The following is an 11668-nucleotide window of genomic DNA, read 5'->3' on the forward strand; positions in this document are numbered from 1 at the left end:
AAAAATTTTATTAAACTTACCTATAACCTTCTTGCATCTTTTCATAGGTCTATACACACTTACAAAGACTAAATGAGGAGATCTACCTGATAGGCATATAAATCTATTTCTTGTAGAAATTATTTTTTCTAAGTTACAAAAATATGTGTTAGCATTTTTGAAGAGTGAATATTTGTCACATGAAAACCAAAAGCATGGTGATATCTTCTCATTCAAAAAAATTAGTAAGGTAAAACTTCTCCATGAACTTATTCTTAAAAACAATGATATTGTAAACATGACTTTGCTCTTTTTTAAATTAAATATATGTATTTTTTCTAATTTTCTTTACTTTGGCTATGAAAAAAAGAAAATTTTTAGTATTTAGAGTTTAATGTGGAGGGTACAACTGTATACGTTATGTAATAGTGCACTTAAAAATACTACTTGAAATATGGAAATATTTGCACATGCACATAATGGTAGGAAGCATCTAAGGAGAACAAGTCAGCAGTCTCGGAGAAGAAAATATTTGTATTTTATTTTCAAGACCATGTTTGTGCATAGGAACTGTCAAACTTGTATGCTGGTTATATGTTTAAACAGTAAAAAATTATCTGATTTTTTGCTTGCTATTTTGCAGGAAACACATCTAGAAATAAAGAAAGACCAGCTTTGGTGAAATTTGAAGGAGACTGAATTGGGAGACCTTAATTCTAACCCTGGTTCAGTCAGTCATGACAAGCCCAAGAAACACTGGGTGAATCACTTTAGCTTCTTTCTTATTTGTCTCTCTTACAGAATAAGATGTTGGTATGAAAAGTTTTCTAAGTTTCCTTTTCACCACATTCCTATTTGGGAATAACATGTTTCATTGTTAAATAGTTCTACAATGTAACAATCTATATGGCCACAGCTACAGTTAGCACCTGGTAAGACTATGCAACACTTCCAGGTTAAGCCATTATAATTCTAAAATATTTTCACCAATGAAAATGGCTAGTTGATCTTTGCCTTCTTATTCTCTAAGATAATGTGTATGCAAACTATGTTTTTGATTGGTAAGGCCTTTATCATTTCTGAAACATAATGAATTTAGTGATTGTATAGAAAGCTAAAATATTGGCTTTTCTCCCCTGGTTTGATTTTTTCCTATTTTATCACTTCGAGGAAAAATGTAGAACACAGGATTGATCATGTTTCACATGCAGACTGTGCCACCAAGTTTACTGCTTCCTTTGATCTGTAGTGGTTTTTAAACTTTCTAAAGATCGGGCAGATATATAATTCACAGCAAAGGAATAAACATGGGTATAAGACTTCAACAAAAAATTATTTTCTAATTATTTAAGCTTCATAAAGTAATTTCAAAGTGGAGACAAAATATTTGCTTATATTTGCTTCACCAAAACATGTAATCATGCTCATAGGACTAAAAAGCTGGAAAATTCAAGCAGCTATGGAAACATATGTACAAACTGAATCCTTGGGAAACAATTCTCAAAAGAATCAGCACTGTCTTATAAGAATATATATAAGTTTATAAGCATATATATATATATGCTTATAAGTATAAGCTATAAGTAGAAACAAATTAACTAGAAGGGCCTCCAATATTACTTTCAAATCAAGAGCACAATTTTTTTAATGCACTGGATTTGGAGTATTGAGCATGCTTTCTCAAAAAAAAAAGAAAAAAAAAAGAAAGAAAGAGAGAGAAGGGAAATTCCATCTTCTTAATATCACTTGGCTATGGAACACTATTTCCCAACACACTGCCTACTCTCTGAGCTCTGTCTTTTCAGCATTCTTTCTTTAATCCCTCTTGTAAATCTCTGTCAAAATAAACTGTAGGAAACATCACTTTTAACATTTTGCCACCCTAATCATAAAAGCCTCAATAAACTCCTTTGGTTACACATATCTGGGTAATCAAGGTCTTCTACAATCAGGTTTCTGCTTTCCTTCCTATACCAAATATATCAAGAAAGAAGCAATTACTATGTTTCTTTTCTTTTCTGTTTTGTTTTGTTTTTCCCCATACTATCTTCTTTAAAGGCATAATAAACATGGAGGTAGGAGAAGTGATACTAGGCAAGGACAGGCTTCAGATCATGGAGCCAAAATTAGCCCATGAAACAAAAATGCAGGATTAGAAGGGAAACCAAGTTCACACAGAGAATACATTCAAGCTGTAAAGATGAAGAGACAAATCTCAAGGTTGAGGAACAGCCCTAGAAAGAGGGTCCAGAAGAGATGTGATGAAACAGAGTCTACAGAAGTTCCTTGAGCCAACAGAACAATGGAAGGTACATTTCCCAGGGTTCTTCCAGGTAGAATGATATGGAGAATTTTTTGAAAGCTACAAAGGGATATAAGCCTTTAGTTGTGATAAGTGAAGAAGAAGAAGTAGAAGAACAACAACAACAACAACAATAACAACAACAAAGAATGAAAGAAAGAAACAGAAGAGGAGAGGGAGAGAGGGAGGGAAGAGAATGATGGAGAGAAAGAGACAGAAGGGAGGGAAGGAAGAAAAGGAAGGCAGGAAAGAAGGAAGGAATGAGGAAGGGAAAAAAAGCGGGGGGGGGAGGAACGTAGAAGGAAAAAAGACTAGAATTTCCAAGGCCGTCTTGCCCAGAACAGAGTATTTCTATCTCAAAGATGGCTATGATGCAGATTCCAGGCTTAAACATTTAAATACACTTTTAAAATTCTTGGTTCTTCGGAACTCTAAGAACATTACAGCTAGATGAAAGATAATTTTTCATCATCTTCTTAGATGTCAAATTCCTTTGAGCAATTTGGAACACTCAAAAAGTATATTGACAGATCAGCAAAAATGAAAGGGCATTTTCATCACCTTGAGAAATGGTGATCAAAGGAAATGTGCCAACCAATTAAAACATGACCAATGCCTCTATTTCCTTTTTCTTCTGTCAGAAACTGTGGCTAAAAAGAATTAAGTTATTATTTTTTCAAAGTCTGCTTCATCTTGATAATGTCATATAAAAGCAATTTGAATCACAAGAGTTTAAATATACCATGTGGCAAATTACACTGATACAATTTTATGAAGGCAATATTAATCATATTTGAAATACGTGACAGTCTGTCTATTAGTTGTTTTAGTTTAAAGCAAAGCAACTGGCATTGGTAGGCTTAAAATGCTTTTATGCTTTTGTACAAAGATATATAAAAACAAAATTAGTATGAATTACCAGTTTAAGAAATCACAGTCTTTATCTTATTTTAAAACCAGCTATGATAAAATCTATTTTCTTCTGCAGTGTACCCACTTCCTTATCTCAGGAGAAGACCTGTGTTTTATAGCAGGCTTGGTAATTTGGATATATAAAAATGGGAGTATATTTTATCTATGTACTACACAGCAGTTTTACATTTAGAATTTTGATTTATAGCTTCCAGATAGCTTGGGAAGACACAGGTCTGGCACACACCCAACTGTCAAAATATTAGGAGCCTGGACACATCCACAACTTCACAGTTACACAGCCATTGATTAAAAACTGTCAAACCCTCACTGAGAAGATAAAGATCCAAATGAGACTCCCAAGGACAAATGTCTTAAAGTTATAGTCTGTGTATCTGCTTGCTTCTTTCATCTCACCCTAGGGGCATCTGCTCTTCTCTTCCCATTTCCTTCTTGGATCCCCTCTGAACCACAAACCCAGCAGCTCTTATCATGCTTTACTCAAACAACTGAAATTCCAAGTGAGCTATGCTCTCCCACTGAGTATGCCCTGAGACAGAACCAAAGTTAGTGCCCTAACAGACAAGCTAGCATACCTAAAGTAAACCATGCCTCACCAGTAACCCATATACCAACTTTAAAGGACAAGGCAAGAGGAGTCAGGAGGTAGGAACACCTTTGCAGGAGTCCATGTGATAGATGGGTCAATGTCAAGGGAAGAATCTGATTTCTCTTTTCTTGGCTTCAATTATGTTTAAAGCAAAACAGAAAGCAAGGGTCATCAATAGGATGAAGTTGGAAGATGAGATATTAGACTTGAAAAATAGATAAAAAGGGTCAGAAATAGCTGGCTAAAGAACAAAGCATGAAAGTATGAGTGGCCTACGGACTTACAATGTAGCTGTCTGGAGACATTAAGGAAACTTTGTTCATGATCATAAACTTGAACACAGTTTAATCATTGTGTTTGTGAGTTTTCTCTCAGGCATTTGAGCAGCAGAAGATTAAATTATTCATAGTCAGAAAAACCGTGTATGTGGGTATGAGTGTGTTTTTCATGAGGAGGAGGATGGATAGAATAAAATAGACAATTTAAAATTATTATCTACCTTTTCTTTTTATTATAGTGCCACGTATTTCCTCCAGCATTAACAATTTATTCCCTTCTAATTTAACAGCATTAACAATTTATTCCCATCTAAGACAACATTTTATAATTATTTGTTTTGTAATCAGCTAATTTATGTGCTTTTATAATTAAAGTAGTAATTACATAAGTTATTTGGAAGGCATCTTTGCTCTAAAAATTAGTTATTTAAAAATAAAGTAAAAAATTCAGAAAGCATGAAAATTGGCCTAAAAACATACAAAAAGATATTAACAGTGCTACACAGTTATGGTCTTAGCTATGAATCTTTGTTAAAAAAATTCATAAACATGGGGCGCCTGGGTGGCTCAGTGGGTTAAGCCGCTGCCTTCGGCTCGGGTCATGATCTCAGGGTCCTGGGATCGAGTCCTGCATCGGGCTCTCTGCTCGGCGGGGAGCCTGCTTCCCTCTCTCTCTCTCTCTCTCTGCCTGCCTCTCTGTCTGCTTGTGATCTCTCTCTCTCAAATAAATAAATAAAATCTTTAAAAAAATAAAATTCATAAACATGCTTAAGAGAAAAAAAAAAATTAAGAACTGCCAAGAGCACTCTAAAAGATTTGCCTACAAACAGAAATTCTCTAGCTGTTACACTGTTAGAGTGATAAAGGCATCCTGGGATTGACTCCATATGTTTTACCTTTTACACAAACTAGCACATTGAGCCCCAAAGAAAGAAGGACCTGCAGTTTCCTAGATGCAAAGTAGCAGAATGGTTGGGCAGCCATGGCTGCAGAGATGCCCAAGAGAAAGATCCCCATAAGTGAAAGCAAAGACATAAAGACAAATTACCCAACTGAAGTGTCACAAAAGGAAAGTCTATCTCGTCTTAAAGAGTATAACAAATACACTAAAAGTTACAACAAGTGTACTGTATTTCTGAAAGGAATAAAGCAGTATATTCAAGGACAATACATTGTATGTAGTTTAACAGAAATTGTTCTTCATTTATCATTGTGGTTGCTGAGAAATCCATAAACACAAGTCATTATATAAATTATATAAATATGTAAAAAAAAAAACCTGAAAAATCTATATAATCATCTTAAAATGTGAAATAGTATTTAATTCAATAAAAATCAAGTACTAATATTTTTGTGGAAAAGTGACATAGAGGCACTTTATGATAATGATACCTATTTTTAAAATGGAAACTGATACCCTAAAGAATAAAAAACTCTAAGTTTTGCATCTTTTAAAGTTTTAAAAAACTCTAAGTTTTGCATCTTTTGCATCTTTTGCATCTAGGGGTGCCTGGGTGACTCAGTTGGTGAAGCAACTGCCTTCAGCTCAGGTCATGATCCCGGAGTCCCAGAATCCAGTCCTGTGTTGAACTCCAGCTTAACAGGGAGCCTGCTTCTCCCTCTGACCCTCTTCCCTCTTATTATCTCTCTTACTCTCTCAAATAGATAAATAAAATCTTAAAAAAAAAAAAAAAGAATGTCTATATTGTTGCTATATTATTCCAGAAGGTCTAGTCCATCCAATGAGAAAGAAAAGATTATTAAAATTGATAGGCCAAAGAGCCAATAAGGATATTCAGATGAGATATACATATATCTCAGAAAGTCATAGTTACTCAGAAATTTTAATAAATTTAATAAGTTTTAATAAAGCAAAATGTTATTTATTTTTTGTTTTTGCTATGCTTCTATTTTGGATCTAGAGTAACACAGACAAGAGTTTCTCATGTTAAGACACACTTTTACTCCATGTATTAGATACTACTTAGTCTTACATAATGGATATTCTGAAATGCTATTCAATTCTCTTAATTTGTACTTAATATTTTGTGCATATTGATTTATAAAAATTGTCCTTCACTAGCTTTTATTGTAGGTATCTTTTTTATATGCATAATTATGGCTCAAAATATGCCCTAGGTTGTGCTATATAATTTTTAAATAGTTTCTGCATTCTGAAATAATCTAGTTTTTTGTTTTTGTTTTTTAAAGATTTTATTTATTTATTTGACAGAGAGATAGAGAGAGAGCACAAGTAGGCAGAGCAGCAGGCAGAGTAGAAGGCTCTCTGCTGAGCAGGGAGCCCGATGTGGGACTCAATCCCACGACCCTGGGATCATGACCTGAGCTGAAGGCAGACGCTTAACTGACTGACCCACCAAGGTGCCTCAAAATAATCTGTTTTCTAAAAGTTTGCATGAAATAAGTGAAAACATCTAGCTCTGGAGTTTCATTAATGGATAATGTCTTTATAACTGTCTTCAATTCCTTCCATCCGTATTTAAAATTTTCTATTTCATACCACTTATTTATATTCTAGCTCATAAAGTTTTTGTAATACACTGCAGAGATTTTGGAAAATATATAAAAGCAAAAACAAACTTTTAAAGAAATCACTGTAACTGCACAAAAAACAAATAGCCACTGTGAACATTTTGGTGTCTATAAAACCTCCCGTGTCCCATCATTCTCCATTTGCACAACATTCCTTTGTCTTGGTAGTTTATCTTTCTTCCTTTCTATTTCAGCCTTTCCCCTGGCTGGCTTTCCAAACAACTTTTATGGAGCAGGTCTCACTTTGCAGTAAGAGAGTCTATCAATTATACTAGAGTTTTCTTCTGGAAATCGAAATGGCTCATTTAAAACTCTTTGTTCTAAAAGTCTTTTTTGATACTGATCTCCTCTGCTCCTTAATTTCTATAGTACTTTAATACACCACCACCACCTAATGTCTGTGTTTTCTCATACTTGAACAAGGCAAAATAAATGCAGGTCAAGGACTGCCAAAAAAGGTACATAACTTAAACTTTGAATTCTCTCTGTCCATATGAGTAACAGTCTTGCTATAGTCAGACATTTTCTATTATGAAAACAAAGTAATTTGGAAAAATCATTCCTCAATTTTGCAGAATGACAAAATGACCAAATCACTGCTTAACTAACAACTTACTTCTATTACCTATTATGGAATACATATAATTTTGTCTTTGGGAAAATGAAATATTTTAACTAGATATCCTCCATGTTATAATCCAGATAGTTCCCCCTTTCACACTACTGCTAAGCCAAAGACTTGCTTTCTCCAGAGGTCAATGATGAGGCTTTAGTAGAGCCCTGGGGATTCTGTTGGGGGTAAGTTTCATTCCTTTGTTATATACCAATGCATGCACATAAAAACTGTTTATTTCTCGGGGCACCTGGGTGGCTCAGTGGGTTAAAGCCTCTGCCTTCAGCTCGGGTCATGATCTCAGGGTCCTGGGATCGAGCCCCGCATTGGTCTCTCTGCTCAGCAGGGAGCCTGCTTCCTCCCTCTCTCTCTGCCTGCCTCTCTGCCTACTTGTGATCTCTGTCTGTCAAATAAATAAAAATAAAAACAATCTAAAAAAAAAAAAAACCTTTAAAAAAAACTGTTTATTTCTCATAGACTACAAAGAAATGACGTTGTATCTGTGGCCCTCATAAGGGCTATTTAGCCTAGGAAGAGACTGTATGATTTATTTTTATACCTTTCTCTTTAGCATATGCTAAACTGTATTTCCACATGGTCAAGTCTTTCTCACTAGAAAATTTCAATAGGCTTACAGTTCAAAGTTGCCTGGTTACACAGTCCATTGTGTACTACTACTATCTCTTACGTGTGTCTTTTCCTCAGATATCTGAAGAGGAAAGGGAGCTGAATGAGAACATAAAAATATGACAAAACTTAGTCCATCTTAGTCCAAACTTTACTATTATTTCTATATAAATCCCTCTTTTCACATGACTTGCATTTCCAAAGATTTTGATACACATTCAGGCAAAGATAAGTTCAAAAAGATGATCATCAGCCCCTGTAATGCAAGAACTTTTATCAAATAACCCATTTAACCTGATATTTGTTAAAATTTGCAAAAGAATGCTGTGTGGCTATTAAAACTGATTTCTATTTCTTGACTTATGTTTCAGGTGTTTCTTAGTTACTTAGAGGAATAAAGATGAGGGAAACAGCTGTTCACCTTTTTTCTAGAAGGTATGCAAGGCTGATGGAATTAACATGTCTTCATTTCCAGGCTCAAAAGGCATATTAAGATTGTCATGGACATACAGATAAATAATGCTACAAATTGCCCCATTTTTCCTCATTCTTCACCCTCAAGAATGTAAGGTAAAATTATCTTAACTTTTTGTATTACACACATTACATCTTGATTACATATACTGAAATCATAATATTTTGACTTCATTGCACTGAGTAAATGTATTTTAGAAATTGTTTCTTTTAGTTCTGAATGTGGTCACTAGGAAATTTAAATTGTATATAGGCCTTTGACTTGTGGTTCTCAAAATATTTCTGTTGGATAGCTCTGTCCCAGATATATGTATGATAGAGTAGATATTTAGAGATTTATCCATATAGATATATGAAATTATGTATATTTGTATTATGTATATTTGTATACAAAATATACATATTGTATTATGTATATTTGTCACTATCTTCATTTTTCCATGGTATATTTTAACATTCTTTGACTTAGACTTCAGTAGAACTAATACCATTCTCCTCATTCTGAGTTTGAATTTGTGAAGTTTCTTATGTTCCTTAGATACCCTGACTTCTTTGCCAGGCCTTGCTGCATAACATGAAATCTTAACTTCTGATACCAGCTTTGGTGTTCTCTTTTACAAGTTCTTAAATTGTGAGGGAAACTGAATCTGTGAGAGACTCAGAATCCTAACTCATGAGTAAGAGTTAAATCTTAGAATACACAAAAATTTACTTTCAAAGAAAATGCATTTTAATAACAGTATAGATCACTATTTTATAGACAAAATTCCTGGGTACCTGGATGAAACATTTCCTCTCCAACAATTAAAATTATATAATAAATGTGAAATATGTTTTCTTCATAATACCTGGGTTCTCCTTCATAAAAATGCTTTACTTATTACCTTATAAATATTCTCTCTGTATCACAGAGGCCTTAGTTTAAGGAAGGCAACTTCTTTTAGCAATATTAAGATATTGACTCTGGAATCAGGGAATGAAAAATGAAGTTATGCATATTTAATCTACTCAGTGAGGATTTGGGGCTGCCTCTGAGAATAAGAGAGAAAATTAGTAACTCCCCACCCTCCTTCACAAGGATATTTATGAGAACAAAATTATATCAAAACATATGGGAAAGCATTTAGGAAGTATAACAGGATATAAAATGTTGGGCATTTTATGATTGTTTTTATGAGTGATAATAATTTAAACTTTAGAAGAAACATTCATTTGACTTTTGTAGTTTAACACTTCTTTTAAGCCCTAAGGGCCAATCCCTTTTTTCTTCAAATAAAAAAAATCTATTTCACATCAATAATAGAATATATATGTTCTTATCTTTTTTAACAAGTCAAGAATTCTACTTTATGTAGAACAGTGTTTAGCCTTGACCACCTTTTCTAAACAGTCTGTGCCAAAGGGACTCTTACATGCTATCCCTCCCAGCAAAATAAATAATGTATAGAATATAGTTTCTTTCAGAGCTGTACAAGAAAAGAGCAGATAAGGCAGAAAGGGAGAAAAAGAGGGAGTTTTTCTTTTTCATTTTCCTTATTGCCAGTGTATATAATCCTTTAAAATATTAGTTTTATATTCATTATTTTATTTATACCCAAAGTCTTTAAAACAATTCTTATTTTTCAAACTAAATTGTACATAGAAGAAAGCAAACAAGCAAGCAAGAGAGAGAGAGAAAAAGAGAAAGAATTCAATCAAGGAGATGGGGAGGGGGATGAAAAGTGGGACAGAGGGCAGTTAGAAAAAAGGGAGAAAGGAAGGGAGGGGAAATCAGGCCCTGGATGGAAGTGGTATCTAGCAAGGTCTAAATTTGAACTGTATTTTCAGCTGTAAAATTTATTATGTTAGTATTGAAAGAGTTTCTAGTTTCCAATTTGTGGAGACTGAAACTCACTTTGCAGAAACATTCTTACTTTGTACTCTGTTCTGGGACAGACAATAGTAGGATGTAGACCTTTTAAGCATGAGGACTTATAATGAGACCTACCCATCTTTGTCCTTGCTGCAGCTGTGAATAGTGAGGTAAACCAAGACAAGTACCTCAGGCTACAAGCTACCTTTATTTCTAATAAGAAAATTTTATAATTGGGTATAATACTGTGCTCCCTGAGAATATATTTTTCTCCATTAGTTGGTCATGTGGGTAAAAATCATTGTTTCTTTTGTGCCTCTGTTGGTAGGTGAGATGTAAGGATTTAAACTGGTTGAGGAAGGGATGATGAGCTCAGACTAGAGCTGGTTTCTCCTACTGAAACTACCTCCAAAGGACTGTGGCCACCTCCAATGATTTTATTGAATTTCTTTTTATGCAGTGACTTAGTAAGACCTTAAGATCTTAGTTGGGTCATGGTGTTTTTGTTTTTGTTTTTTTGTCACCGGACCACAGCATCAGTGCCCAGTTAAGCGACAATAGCACAAAGACCAAAAAAGAAAGGTCTAAAGAGCCAGTTCTGTAGCATATATAACATGGTCATTAATATGCCCTCACAACAGTCAAATGTGCAAAAGAAAACTGAAAACTTTTCCTTTGTCATTTCTTTATATTCTTTTGAGCTTCCTCCCTGTTTAGTAAGAAACATACCTAAACTTACCAATGAACAGTATCTCATTTGCTCCCAAGGAGTCTTATTCCAGCTTAAATATTAATTCCACCCAAGTCCAACTCTTCATGACTGTTAAAAAATCCTTGTGATGATTTATATCTAGATGTTTTTCAAAGTTAAATTCTCCCTTACAACTGACCACCCACCTCTCCAGATGTTCTCCTATTTTGAATGGTTGTTCTGTGGGTGAGGGACTTTTGATATTTTCATTGTAATGGTTAAAACTGATAACAAGCTGGGACTGAATATTACCTGAATATGCCAGCTTGTCTCTTCAGTGGAGAGTAGACTGTTTCGTGGACTAGTGAGGATTTTAGTGCAGCTGATTCATTTGGCCATTGAGCATAAAGTTCTGCACCAGACACTGAAATTTATTCTGTCTTATTATGACTTATGGAAGGCCCAAGAACTATAGCTAAGTGGGGGGAAATATCCAGGCAATGTCTAGTAGTTTTTACTCAATCTGTCCTATTTTATTTGCTACAGAATAGATTAAGCTTGTTTATTTGCTTAAGAACAACTGGGTATGTAAGCTGCTAAACAGAAAAAGGGGCTTCGAGTAAAGATTCCCAGACAAGATATCCTTTGTTTGGGTACTTATTTATTATTGTATTTGTTTAACTCCTGCCTTTCTGCTTCTTTCCAGATCCATTTCCTCCTTCCCTTAAACACACACACACACACACACACACACACACACACACACACACACACACA

The 11668-nt window shown here is 34.4% G+C and overlaps 1 pseudogene; it reads left to right on the forward strand.

Moving 5' to 3' along the window:
- The first annotated feature begins 5063 nt into the window (after positions 1-5063).
- LOC111147992 overlaps positions 5064-11668 on the forward strand; it is a 29686-nt pseudogene continuing 23081 nt past the window's right edge.

The sequence above is a fragment of the Enhydra lutris genome, unplaced genomic scaffold (assembly GCF_002288905.1).
Source record: "Enhydra lutris kenyoni isolate GAN:26980312 unplaced genomic scaffold, ASM228890v2 scaffoldscaffold18, whole genome shotgun sequence".
NCBI classification, from domain to species: Eukaryota; Metazoa; Chordata; class Mammalia; order Carnivora; family Mustelidae; genus Enhydra; species Enhydra lutris.